General features: G+C 35.9%; 1 protein-coding gene across 3 annotated transcripts in view; it reads right to left on the reverse strand.

Annotated features, from left to right (window-relative positions):
- The window catches only part of GULP1 (GULP PTB domain containing engulfment adaptor 1), a 268,642-nt gene that overhangs the window by 161,498 nt on the left and 94,614 nt on the right, over positions 1-12,530 (reverse strand). The gene's annotated exons all lie outside the window — the stretch shown is intronic.

Raw genomic sequence — 12,530 nt, forward strand, 5'->3', positions numbered from 1 at the left:
ACTGACGTTGCCTGGGAGATATTAAATCTGCATGTAAATTTACATATTAATATATGCATACTGCTGAAGTAAATACTAGAAGAGTTAAAAAGCTTTTGCTTGTAGCTCAGGCAAAAGATGATGGTAGAGAAACAAGATTGTCTCTGAGATTGGAAGCAAGTGAATGCCTTATATTTTAAAAGTCTGAAAGACAAGATTTAGTGTCTGAAAGTAAGGGGATGTGGAAGACAGACAAAGTAATCACAGAATTAAGGCTTTAGCAGCAGTGTGAAGCCCCAGTAGATCTGGAAGAGTGGACTACTTCTAGGAAACAGATACAGGTCTTCCAGTCAAAGAGAAGCTGCCTTACCTGACTTGATACAGTTTTAGATTAACTGTTTAATCAAATTTGCTGTTCAAGGAGCTTAAGCCCTTCATGAAAACTGAAAGATGATTGGAAACTTTTACAAAGACCTCAGAGTGAAGGGTGAAACCATGATGCTTTTGCATTTAAATGTACATTGGATTTATCATCAATAAAAACAAGGAACTGTTATAAAGTATTTATTAAAGATGAAAACGAACAACATAATATTTAATTGGGCTTTGTAAAATCGCCATCATTTTCTTATAAAATTGGGGACATAAATCCTGATCCAGAAACATGGAATTACTGCAGAGGAAAGATAAATGATAATCAAGGTGCACTCTAAGAAGCACCAAAAAAGCAGATAAAAAAATGAGCATAATTTGCTTACAAGGCTGACTGAAAATTTTGTCGTAGCAATTTGCAAGTATGAAATATTTAAAATCATAGCATCAGGCATCTCTAAACTACAGCTTGTATCTATTAGGTGGTTAAGGAGAGAGTACATATTATCCTGAGACAAAAAAACAACAAAATACCTCAGGAGGAAAATGCTTCTTAGTATTGGAGTATTGGAAGAGAATCATTGAATCATGAAAATTAACATCCTGCACATAAATTGATGTTCTGTCTCAAACCCAGCAGCAATTCAAGTTCAAGTCAGCAATCTTCTGACTTGAGTTGTCACAGAAAATTCATAGAAAATGCTCTAATACATAGTTGCAGACTTATTAGCCAAAAACATTATCAGTGACTATAAGCAGTAACGTAGCCCTATCTTGGGTGTTGCCAACATGTGAATACACCTGGCTAATTCTATAAAAATAACAGAAACAGTTCAATATGTAATCAATAAAACTTATAGATACAGAAAGATTATGCTTAAGATACTGATCTATGAGTAACCTCTCAAAGAGAGCCTAAATTGTATCCTTAATGTAAGTGTTCCAGCAACATGAAGAGACAGACCAATCCACAATGAACAGGAATAGACATGTGTGAAATTTTGAGGAGCATAGGAAGATAACCAACAATTTGAAGTAAGGGATGGGGTTGTCCTTGTCTATCGATGGAAGCGAGGAGGGATGGATAGTTAAATCCACAGATACAGAAGTGGAATTTAACCTTCACATAGTCCATGCTTCTGTATATTGTTCATGGACACCTCTATGGGGTCTTTCTTACTATGAATATATTCTTTTGTACTTGAATGGGAATTTCAAACTATAAAATGCTGGCACTGTCTGAAGCCTAACAACTTCTACATATTGGTTAGATTTATCTGTAAGACATTAGTTTGCAGTTATTTAATGATTTCATTACATTTTCCATTATTATTTTATTTTTAAAAAATAAGCAAAAAACTGAAAAGGCAGGTTCTATTTTTAAAGAACTTCCTCAATTCAAGGCCATGGAAATTGAGAAGGAAGAGGCTGCAGTAATGTTCTTGCACTGGAATGTAAGCCCAGAAGGGCAGGGGTTTTGTCTATTTTGTTTCCTACTGAAGCCACAGTGCCTAGAACAGTGCCAGGTACCTGGTGGTTGTTCCCTAAATATTTGCAGAATGGAAGAGGGAATGAATGAATGAATATAATCTCAGATCATGACTAAGTAGCACAGGTCCACACACTGAGACCACCAATTCCAGCAACTTAAAGTACCTGCCTAGGAAAGCTGGAATAATGTCCTCAAATGCCCGTATCTACATTCTCACCCTTGTAGGCTTGAGGCAGGGAGAAGCGAGACAAAGTACAAGAAGTAGCCAGATCTTACACTGCACTCGTACACATCTGATATTATTTCTGAAAATATCAGCAATATGCACCTTTAATAACACTTATTAAGAAGTACTGTGAGATGCTCAACATCGCTAATCATCAAGGAAATGTAAATTAGAACCACAATGAGATATCATCTCACATCTTTCAGAATGGCTATCATCAAACAAGAACACAAATAACAAATGTTGGCAAGGATGTGGGAAAAAGGGAACCCTTGTACACTGTTAGTGAGAGTGTAAACTGGTGCAGCCACTGTGGAAAACGGTATGAAAATTTCTAGAAAACTAAAAACAGAACTACCATATCACCCAGCAATTCCACTGCTGGGTACATATCCGAAAAAAAGGCACTAATTCGAAAAGATACATGCACCCCAAAGTTCACAGCAGCATTATTTACAATTGCCAAGATATGGAAGCAATCTAAGTGTCCATCAACAGATAAATGAATAAAGAAGATATACATTGGAATACTACTCAGCCATAAAAGAACAAAATCTTGCTATTTGCAGCAACATGGGTGGACCTGGAGGGCATTATGCTAAATAAATTAAGTCAGACAGAGAAAGACAAATACTGTATGATATCACTTATATGTGGAATCTATAAAATACAACAAACTAGTGAACATAACAAAAAAGAAGCAGACTCACAAATATAGAAAACAAACTAGTGGTTACCAATGGAGAGAGGGAAGAGGGGAAGGCCTATATAGAAGTGGACTTTTAAAAATATATGTTAAATAATACATACTATTGTCTATATTCATGCATCATACCAAATCATACTGACTAGTTACTGAAATAGCTTGATTCTGTACTACTGAAAACATTGATGACCCAGCAATTTTGCAAGTCGGAAAAAACAAAGGACTCCAAAAGATTCCATGTTTCCTCAGCATTATACTTACGGGTATCAGGGGTAGAAGAAAAAAGTGTTCAACACCTTTTCAACACTAACTTAAAGGGTTTGTTTGCAATGAAATATTAAGAATATGACTGGAAATCTGTTAGGCTTGGGAATAATAAAGTTAAATCACATTATATCTAGGTTTGGCAATGGAAAGAAACAAGCCAGTGTTAAAAAGCTAAAAATCTACAGTATAACCTTGGAATAAAAACAATGAAAATATTTTTGTTACTATTTGGAAACTTCCAAAGCTCAGAAGACAGAAAAAACATTCTGTATGCCCTACCACGCAGATAGACCCATGCACAATGCTCTCTATTTCTAGAATAAATATCCAGTCATTATAAAAGACTGACAAAATAGAGTGCCCTCTGCTACTTTTTAAAGTGGGTTCAATTTATTTCCTAAATGAGGGTTGGGATGGAGAAAAGGTGCACTCTTTACTTTTTTGCATTCCAATACTTTGTTTTCTATCAGAGTTTATTTTCTTCAGCATTGTTTATACTGTCCCTGAGAAGTGAGAATAAACAGTGAGAAAAACAGCTCAAACTCTACACAGAGAATAAATGTCTCAAACTCTACACAGACAAAAAAATTTTCTCCCTGTTGTTAAGCTACACTTATCAGAAAATAACTTACTGAAACTCTGATTATGATAATATTTGAGACTGAAATATTTTCTATGGTTTTAGTGTTGAAATATTTGACAATGTTATAACGTAAAAATTATACATCATACTATAATTTTGAAAAGAATTATGCAAAAAGAAACCAAAGAAGGCAGCATTCTCAAAAAATAATTTTTGTTTTGGAGCGATATAATGACCTTTGTCCTCCATCCTCATTCCTGATTTTTAACACTATTTCTAACATTTCAAAGATACAGTGGAATTTTAGGTTGAAATATTTCTCATCTATGCTTTGGCCTAGTTGAAATGTTAAAGGAATATGATCAAGTTTTTAATTCACTTGATTTCTGCTTTACTCTCTTCTATTCAAGGAATATCTCTCCCATCCCTCGCTGTTACATGTAAATTGCACTGTGCTTAGTTTATTAACTCTTGTTATCTCAGTCCTGTAATCTGTCTTCAAAGAGAGTGAGGGAGGGCTTCCCTGGTGGCGCAGTGGTTGAGAGTCCGCCTGCCAATGCAGGGGACGCGGGTTCGTGTCCCGGTCCAGGGGGATCCCACGTGCCGCGGAGGGGCTGGGCCCGTGGGCCATGGCCACTGAGCCTGCGCGTCCGGAGCCTGTGCTCCGCAACTGGAGAGGCCACAACAGTGAGAGGCCCGTGTACCGGGAAAAAAAAAAAAAAAAAGAGAGTGCGGGAAGAAAGGGTAACTTTGGTAGTAGGGTTCCCTGATTCTCCTCATCGTTGCTGATATCTGAACACTTCAGTGTTTTCCTCTAACCCGAACTCACATCCTCCATGTCCAGACCACAAAAGATAAACCGGGCTTCTGCAGGTTTGAATACCTACCTGACTAAGCTCCTCTGCGGTATCACAACTAAGCAACTAGTTACTCATCCCTGAACTCAAGGCTTCTCCAGGAATCTGGAACCTACCATTTATGAGAATGGCACACTCTTAGTGTCACACCAACCTTTGGTAAGGGTCCTCCCCAGGGCATATCTTGAGTTGTGGCTTCCTTCTCAAATCTGACACTACATCCTTTTTTGAATTTCTCATACTTTCTGGTCTATTGAAGGTTCTCTGATTTATTTTCTAACACAGTTCTATAATGAATTACATATATTTATTTTCTGTTCTATCCAGGGATAGATATTATTCAGTGGGATATTACTGTGTGTGCTTGGTTTATCATAAAGAATAGAAAATTTGTAATTTTCTTCTCAAAATAAAATTTAATATCAAGTATAAGCTTAAATTATCAAAGGGGATATCAAAAACTCTTAATATTCTCATTACCCTGAAAACTTACTATTGCTGTTTGCATCAGTGTTATCTTAGAACAAGGAACTAATGTTTTACTTTCTCAAAATGATGTTTTCATCCTTTCTAGTTAAACAAAATAAGAGATTTATCTTTGAATCTCTTTATACTAGAAAACATGTAAATAAAACTATAAACAGAATATGAAGTAAGAGAAGAGTTAAGGGATCTGAAATAAATGAAATATGAGGAGAATGAGAGGTACAAAAATGTGGGAGAAGATGAAATGTGTAACGTGTATAGCAGACAGCTGTATGTCAGATCTTCCCACTAGAAGAAGACAAGGGAATACTGATGAAGTGCTTGATATTTTTGAATTAAAATACTTTCTCTCATGTTCATCTACGTTTCTTCATGCAGTAGAGTGTAATGGATAAAATAAAGACTCTACCTGGGTTCTAATCCCCTCTCTACCATTTGATCTTGGGCAAGTTTACTTTACTACTTTCTGCCTAAGCTTTCTCATCTGTAAACTGAGTTTCCTACCTCAAAATATCTCTGTGAGGATTAGATATGTTCATTTGTAAGGACAGCTTAAAACAGTGCCTGACACTAAACAACATGTAAGTGTTAGCCATAATAATTCATATTATTAAAGTTGCTAGGACTGCCGTGGCAGATTTTTAATTCTCAGGAGTTTAGAAAACTCTACTCAAGAATGGGAAGATGGAGGGGAGAAGCACATCAACTCCAGGCAAGTAGATTCTCCAGTAGAATTTCAGGTTCATAGTCCTAATTAAGTGAAATTGTACATAGGACAAGTCACCTAAAATATTTTTGGGATAGGCTAACTAAATGATATAAGGGATATAAACTTGCTTTAAAAAAGTCACTCTCCACTGAAATGTAAGTGCACTTTTTTCTTATAATTATTGTTATCTATTTTCTTTTAAAATAATTAACCAAGAAATGTATTTCTAGTATATCTATTACTAGAGTTTATTTGAAACTATTTTTAAAGAAAGAAGGTCTGTTTACTTTATAGTCACTAGCAAGTAAAATGTTTGAACTTTGAACTATCCTTAAACAGCAAAATATTTATTCATCATCCCAGGTCAGGATTAGCAAATAATTTTATCGAGGAATCAAAGTAAACAATACTATTTAAGCAACTAACAAAATTTTGAAGAAAAACAAAAACTCCCACAGAAGTATCAAATGATTTTCCTAATTGCAAGTACTGGCCAGCATTCAGCCTTTTATAAACTTTATTATGAGACTTTAATTAAGCTGTGTTATCTCTTGATAATCACAAAAAAAGAAAATAGCCTAAAGATGACATGAGAGTTTTAATTGCCCCGTCCCATCATCCAGTAAGTGTTAATGGACTTGTTGTTTAATATTCTGAAACTGGGTGGAAAAAAACAGAAGAACATGCAAATATGTTCTGTTCTCACAGCATGACCCTTGATATGTAAAGTAGATTTAATAGTAAAGCTCTAATTTTGCATTCCAGAAACCTAAATACCACTTCAGTCTTACAAAATTAGTAAAATCTTCACAGGAATGTTATGTCTAATCACCTTACATAAGGCAACCTGGCATTACTGATGATAACTTACATAAAAGGATCAATTTCTACGTTCTTTAAATTGCTCATTCACTGACATGGTTTTCAAAATCAAGTGAAAAAGTGCTTTCAATCCAAATGTATTTCCTATTTTATGTCCAAAAGTAGAAGTTTTTCCCCTGATTTATCCAATGGCTACTTAACGCAACTGAGGATATGCAATCCATATCCCCATACATATTTCAAGATGGTTTATGAAATACCTGGCTCAGGTGATATAATTCTTTATTCACTCACAAGTCTTTTTTCCTCCTAAGTCAAAAGATACCCAATCCTTGAAATCAATTACTTATTTTTAAAAACACTGTGCTATGAAAAATCTTACTTCAGGTATATTTTATGTGCTAAATTTTACCAAAAAATGCTTTTTCCCCCTCATTATAAAAGTAGTATATGCTCATTGGACCCACTATATTTTAAAAATGTTAGAAAGAATAAAATTAAAGTCACCGAGGAATAACCACTGCTAACATTTAGATGCATTTAGTGTTTAATATTAAAGGTTGCCAGGTATACACAGTGTTGAGATCTACTGTAGATACAGCTGTGTGTCCCAGTTTCACTCTTTTCACTTTCTTTCTCTTTGCATTTCATAATGGTTATTCCCTCAGTGGCACCCCACTACATTCAGGATAATGTCAAACTCCTTACGCGTTCCCTTAATCATCTGTCCCATTGAAACTCTTCACCATCCTTTCTCCTCTCCACCTCTTGCCAGCCCCATTTACTCTTTGCTCCAGTTGAACTGAACTATTGACACTTTCAGTTCTTCCAATGAACTATGCTTCCTCACAAATGCTGGGAGGGTCCATTATACATCCCTTTCCTTCTGCTGAACATCCACCGTCAGTTAGACATTTCCTTCAGGTAAGCTTCTCTAACATACCCCACGTACAGGCCCAGGGACCCTGCTAGGAATACCAATGGTATCACGTACCCTCCCTAGAGTGGGTTAAACACCATGTCCCCAAAATTCATGTTCCCTCAGAACCTCAGCGTGTGACCTTATTTGGAAATAGGGTCTTTATAGATGTAATTAGTTCCGGATCTTGAGGTAAAATCATTCCAGATTTAGGATAGGCCCTAAATCCAATGACTGGTATTTTTAGAAGAGAGGATACACCCAGAGACACACAGGGAAGAAGGCCACGTGAAGATGGAGCCAGAGATTGGAGTTAGGCTGCCACCCGCCAAGAAAGACCATCAGCCACCAGAAGCTGAAAGAAACGAAGCAGGATCCTCCCCTAGAGTCTTTGGAGGACACATGACCCTGCTGACACTTAGGTTTCAGACTTCTAGCCTCTAGAATTTTTGTTGTTTAAGGTCACCCAGTTTGTGTGTAGCCCTAGGAAACTAATACAGCTCCCATTCTAGACTTCCTGCAATATATTAAGTGTTGCACATACTTCAATTCTCACTAGACTACAAGCTCTGTGCAAAGCCACGACTAATTCTATTGTTTATAGTTTTATTTTCACTGCTTAGGACAGCACTTGGCACATGACAGACAATAAACATATGTATAAAAAAAGGAACAAATAAATGTTTGAAACCTGAGCAACATTATTATTTAATCTATGTTAATTTTACTGGTAAAATCTTTATTATTTGAGCTTTTTACCACTAGAGTTTGATGGCTTTCGAATGACAGTTCCGAAGAAAGGTTTTAGAAACATCTACTGTTTTTACTTACCCTACAGAGACTTCCCAACCTGGTCCCAAAACGTTGAAATTCTTTTGGGGAACCTACCTTCTCCACATGCTGGCAGTCTCGGGAGAACTGTTAATCAAGTGCCATGGTTCCTGGCTGAGGGCAAATGATTGAGACCCAGCCATGCACACTGGCTTTGTGAATGTGTGAGAAACAGCATTAAACCACAGTATCGGTCCAGATTTAGCTCCATGGCAGTACTCTTCACAGTCTCTCTCCACTTGCTGCTTTCCGGATCCCCGGAAACGCTCTGGCTGCTTGCTGTCTTTCCTGAGAACTTTTTTTCTGATTACCCTCTGATTCTATGAGCTACCTCATATCCTTTCAATAAAATGCTTTTTTTTGCTTAAAGTCCTCAGAACTAGTTTCTGTTACCTGCAAACTAAGAACTGAAATTGATAGAGACTCTTCAAATGTAGATGTGATTACTACATAACAGATTGCTTGTATAAACAGGTTTTGACCATCACAGATAGTCACTTGATCAAAAAGTTTCCAGTTTAGATTGTCAGGCCACTGAGCTGATGAACTATGCAATGCAAAACTCACGATTTACCAATTTCCTTCTCTCTTCATTCAGTGCACATAATTATGTAAATCCTATTCTTTTCCCTCATTTATTTCTGTCTTCATGTGTAAAAAATATCTTTTTGAAAGATTTTTTTTATTTTTCACTAAACTAAATTTTCTCAATGTAAATCATGCTCTAAAAGCAAAGTAAATCATTTTATAAAGAATGTTACCTCTTAGGAAACCTTCGGAGGTCAAAAAAAACCCCAGAATGTTACCTCTAAATAACTGAAAGTTTTGATATAATATATAATACCCTCATAGCATGAATAATTAGTTTACACTAAAAGGTCAATAGATTACCACTTTGCAACATAGAGACTAACATACTTGATAAAAAACTACTTTCCCAGTTTTCACTATTTCATTCAAATAGCAATTAATTTATGAATAAACCATTCATTACAATTACATATTGCATAAATATTCAAGACATTTTTCCCTTTAAATCTCTTCGTTAAATGAAAATTAATGTTAACATTATACAGATAAAGATTAATTTGAATATCATTATTTATTAGAAGCTTGGTTTACATATACAGATGTACTGAATGTAAATTTTTAATGTACAACCAAAGATCAGGGAAAGCAAAATGTCTTTCTTCAATCTCTTCGAATGGCTTAAAGATTATTTCCTTTGGTATTTAAATGCTGATCAAGCAGAATACATTTCCTGAAAAGGATTTGAATTTGCTCTCCACTGAGGGATTTCCCTAGAGGCTCTCTTCAGACAAGAGTGCCATTAGTCTTACTTATTACAACCAAAGGGGGCAAAAGAAATGATACTTCTATTTCCTTTCTGCTACTTTCTTAACACTGCATCACATTTTTGTTATCTATTTATTCTACTTCTCATTATCTTGAATAACTAACTGCATCATTCCATACACTTCCCGCCTAATATATTGTAATGTCTGTGAAGAGATGTACCTTTTAACACTCCTAAAAGCTTAAAAACACATCATAGCCTCATTCAAATCTAAACTTTATTTAGAACTTTCTCTTTTTGTCATACTTTCTTGAGCTTCTACTTCTTCTATTTCTGAACATACCTTTGCCTTTATCCTACACTTAAACTGTCTAGTCTTTCTCCATCACTAGCCCATAGTTTTCCTTTCTCTTTCATTTGTTTCCATCTTAGATGAGTCTGTATATTTAGCCCTTATACTGATGTTTCAGGCCTCTTCTCCTCTCTTCATCCTTCATCTCTTTCATCTTTAACTTTAGTTTACGACAGAAGAAAACCTATTCTGTGTTGGCCATTATATTAGACATTCTGCAGGGTGCTTTGGATATAAAAACAAACACCGATCTGACTCCTGGAAAAAGAGAATCCCAGACAAAGGCAAGCAAAAATAAAGAACATAATATATCCGGAAAGTCTTATACAATTTTATAGATCTATGTTAAGGAATGATTAAAGATACAGTTTGGATTTTAGGAAGTCAAGAGCTAGATCACAAACTAGAACTTTTTCTTGAGAATGTTAATAATAATGGGAATTACATAACTCCATTTGAGTTTTCAAAACCCACTTTGCAGGGTAAGGTTTGAAGGAAAAAAAGTTCAGAAACAGATAGACGATTTAGGGGCTATACTGCTAATTCTAGAAAGACATAATAGAAGCCCACAAACAGTAGGAGAGAGATTGAAAAGAAAGGGAGAGATGATAAAAATTTAAGAAACAGAATGAAAAAGACTGGTTAATCAATTAAGGGCTATGAATATTAAGAAAAAAGTAGAAATTCAAATTAACTCTAAGTTTTCCAATTTGACTTTCCAAAATGAGCAGTAATTCTAATCAGAGAGGTGGGAAATACAGAGAAAGATCATGATTTTTAAGAATGTGAGATAATGAGTCTAATGTCTGGCCTGTAGAGTTTGGTCCATCTACACAGATGTGTCAAACAAAGATTAAGCAAATGGAGACATTCAGAAATCTGATAGAATAGATAGACTCTCAGATGGCTTCCAAGGATCTCTGCCTCGTGATATTCATACCCTTTTGTGACCCCCTCCTCTTAGATGTTGGCTGGACCTAGGACTCATTCTAAAATATAGAAGACTGCAGAAGGGGTGGTATATTAGTTTCCTGTGGCTTCCATAACAAACTACCACAAACTGGGTGACTTAAAACAACAGAAGTTTATTCTCTCATAGTTTTGGAGGCTGCAAGTTTGAAATCAAGGTGTCAGAAACACTACACTTCCTCTGAAGGCTCTAAGGGAGATTTTATTCCTGCCTTTTCAGGGCCTGGTGGCACCAGGTGATCCTTAACTTGTGGTCGCATCACACCAGTCCTTGCCCCTGTCCGCACAGGAACTTCTCCTTTGTGTATGCCTCATAAGGACACATGTTACTGGATTTAAGGCTCCTCTAGTTAATCCAGGATGTTCGCACTCAAGAGCCTTAATTTAATTACATCTACCATCTTTACTCTTTTTCCAAATAATGTCACATTCACAAGAAACACAGGTTAGGACTTGAACATATCTATTTGGAGGCCATCGTTCAACTCACCACAAATGGGATGACACTTCCTAGATTTGATTTTAAAGGAATGTGGTTTCCATAATGGGTGAGGCAGCCCTATATAGAGAGGGCCTCCATGGCTGAGTCTGGAAGTGGACCCTTCAGCCCTAGTTGAGCTCTGAAAGGACTGCAGCTGCAGTGGACAGCTTGACTGCAACATCACAAGGGACCTACAGCCAGAGGCATCAGCTAAGCTGCACCCAGATTTGTAGCCCACAGAAAACTGTGAGATAATATATAAGTACTGTTTTAAGTGGCTAAGTTTTGAAGTGATTTATCATACAGCAATAGAAAACTAATATGGAGCTCACAAAAACGTCTAGACTAGGACAGCAATGATTAAGAGACAAGCCATGGAAATGGATTAAATTTGGCATTTAAGAAATATTTGTGGAGTATCTATGAAACCAACATTGTGGTGAGTTTTATTTAGATTTCAATTTATATCTGTAATGATAAATGACAACCCAATCCTCAAGAATCATAGTCTCAGGAAATGATAGATAAAACCACGATGCATGATATGACCAAGGAATGTAAACGGTATTAAGGTACATAATATAAGGGAGAAAGATCTGGTCCCGGTTCCAAAAATCAGGAAAGACTTTCTGGAGAAGTTGAATTCTTAACTTCCACAAACTTACCTACTTATAACTATGTGTTAACAAAGTTCCCTTTCCTTCCAACAATGCAAAATTTAAGGCACCTCTAAGTGGTAAGGACAATTTTCCTGTCCATTACACTAAGACGTCTATAATAAATTTATTTAAGCTCTTAGGGCAAGAATATATATCCACTTTTGTGATTGCTGGAAAGGCTAAAGCTAAATTATATATACAGTGGTTATGAATAAAATCAGGTCTTTATTTCATATGTTTTGTTTGATGTAACTTATTTTTACTCTTATCATATTTGTACTTTTAAGGAAACTCATACCGCTTTTCACAGTAAATAAATGGATTCTCAATTACATAAGGAATTGCAATGAAATTTTAAAATGCTATGAGGCCTCCAGCAAAGGTATGAGCAAAAAGCAGTGAGAGAGCAAAGCAAAACTAAACCTATTATTTTACCATGACAAAAATCCTACTTTTGCTTTTTTTTTCCCCCATATCTATAATGCCACCAACATGCCACTCTTGCCTAAGATAAAAGACCCTC

The sequence above is a fragment of the Lagenorhynchus albirostris genome, chromosome 6, assembly GCF_949774975.1.
Source record: "Lagenorhynchus albirostris chromosome 6, mLagAlb1.1, whole genome shotgun sequence".
Lineage (NCBI taxonomy): Eukaryota > Metazoa > Chordata > Mammalia > Artiodactyla > Delphinidae > Lagenorhynchus > Lagenorhynchus albirostris.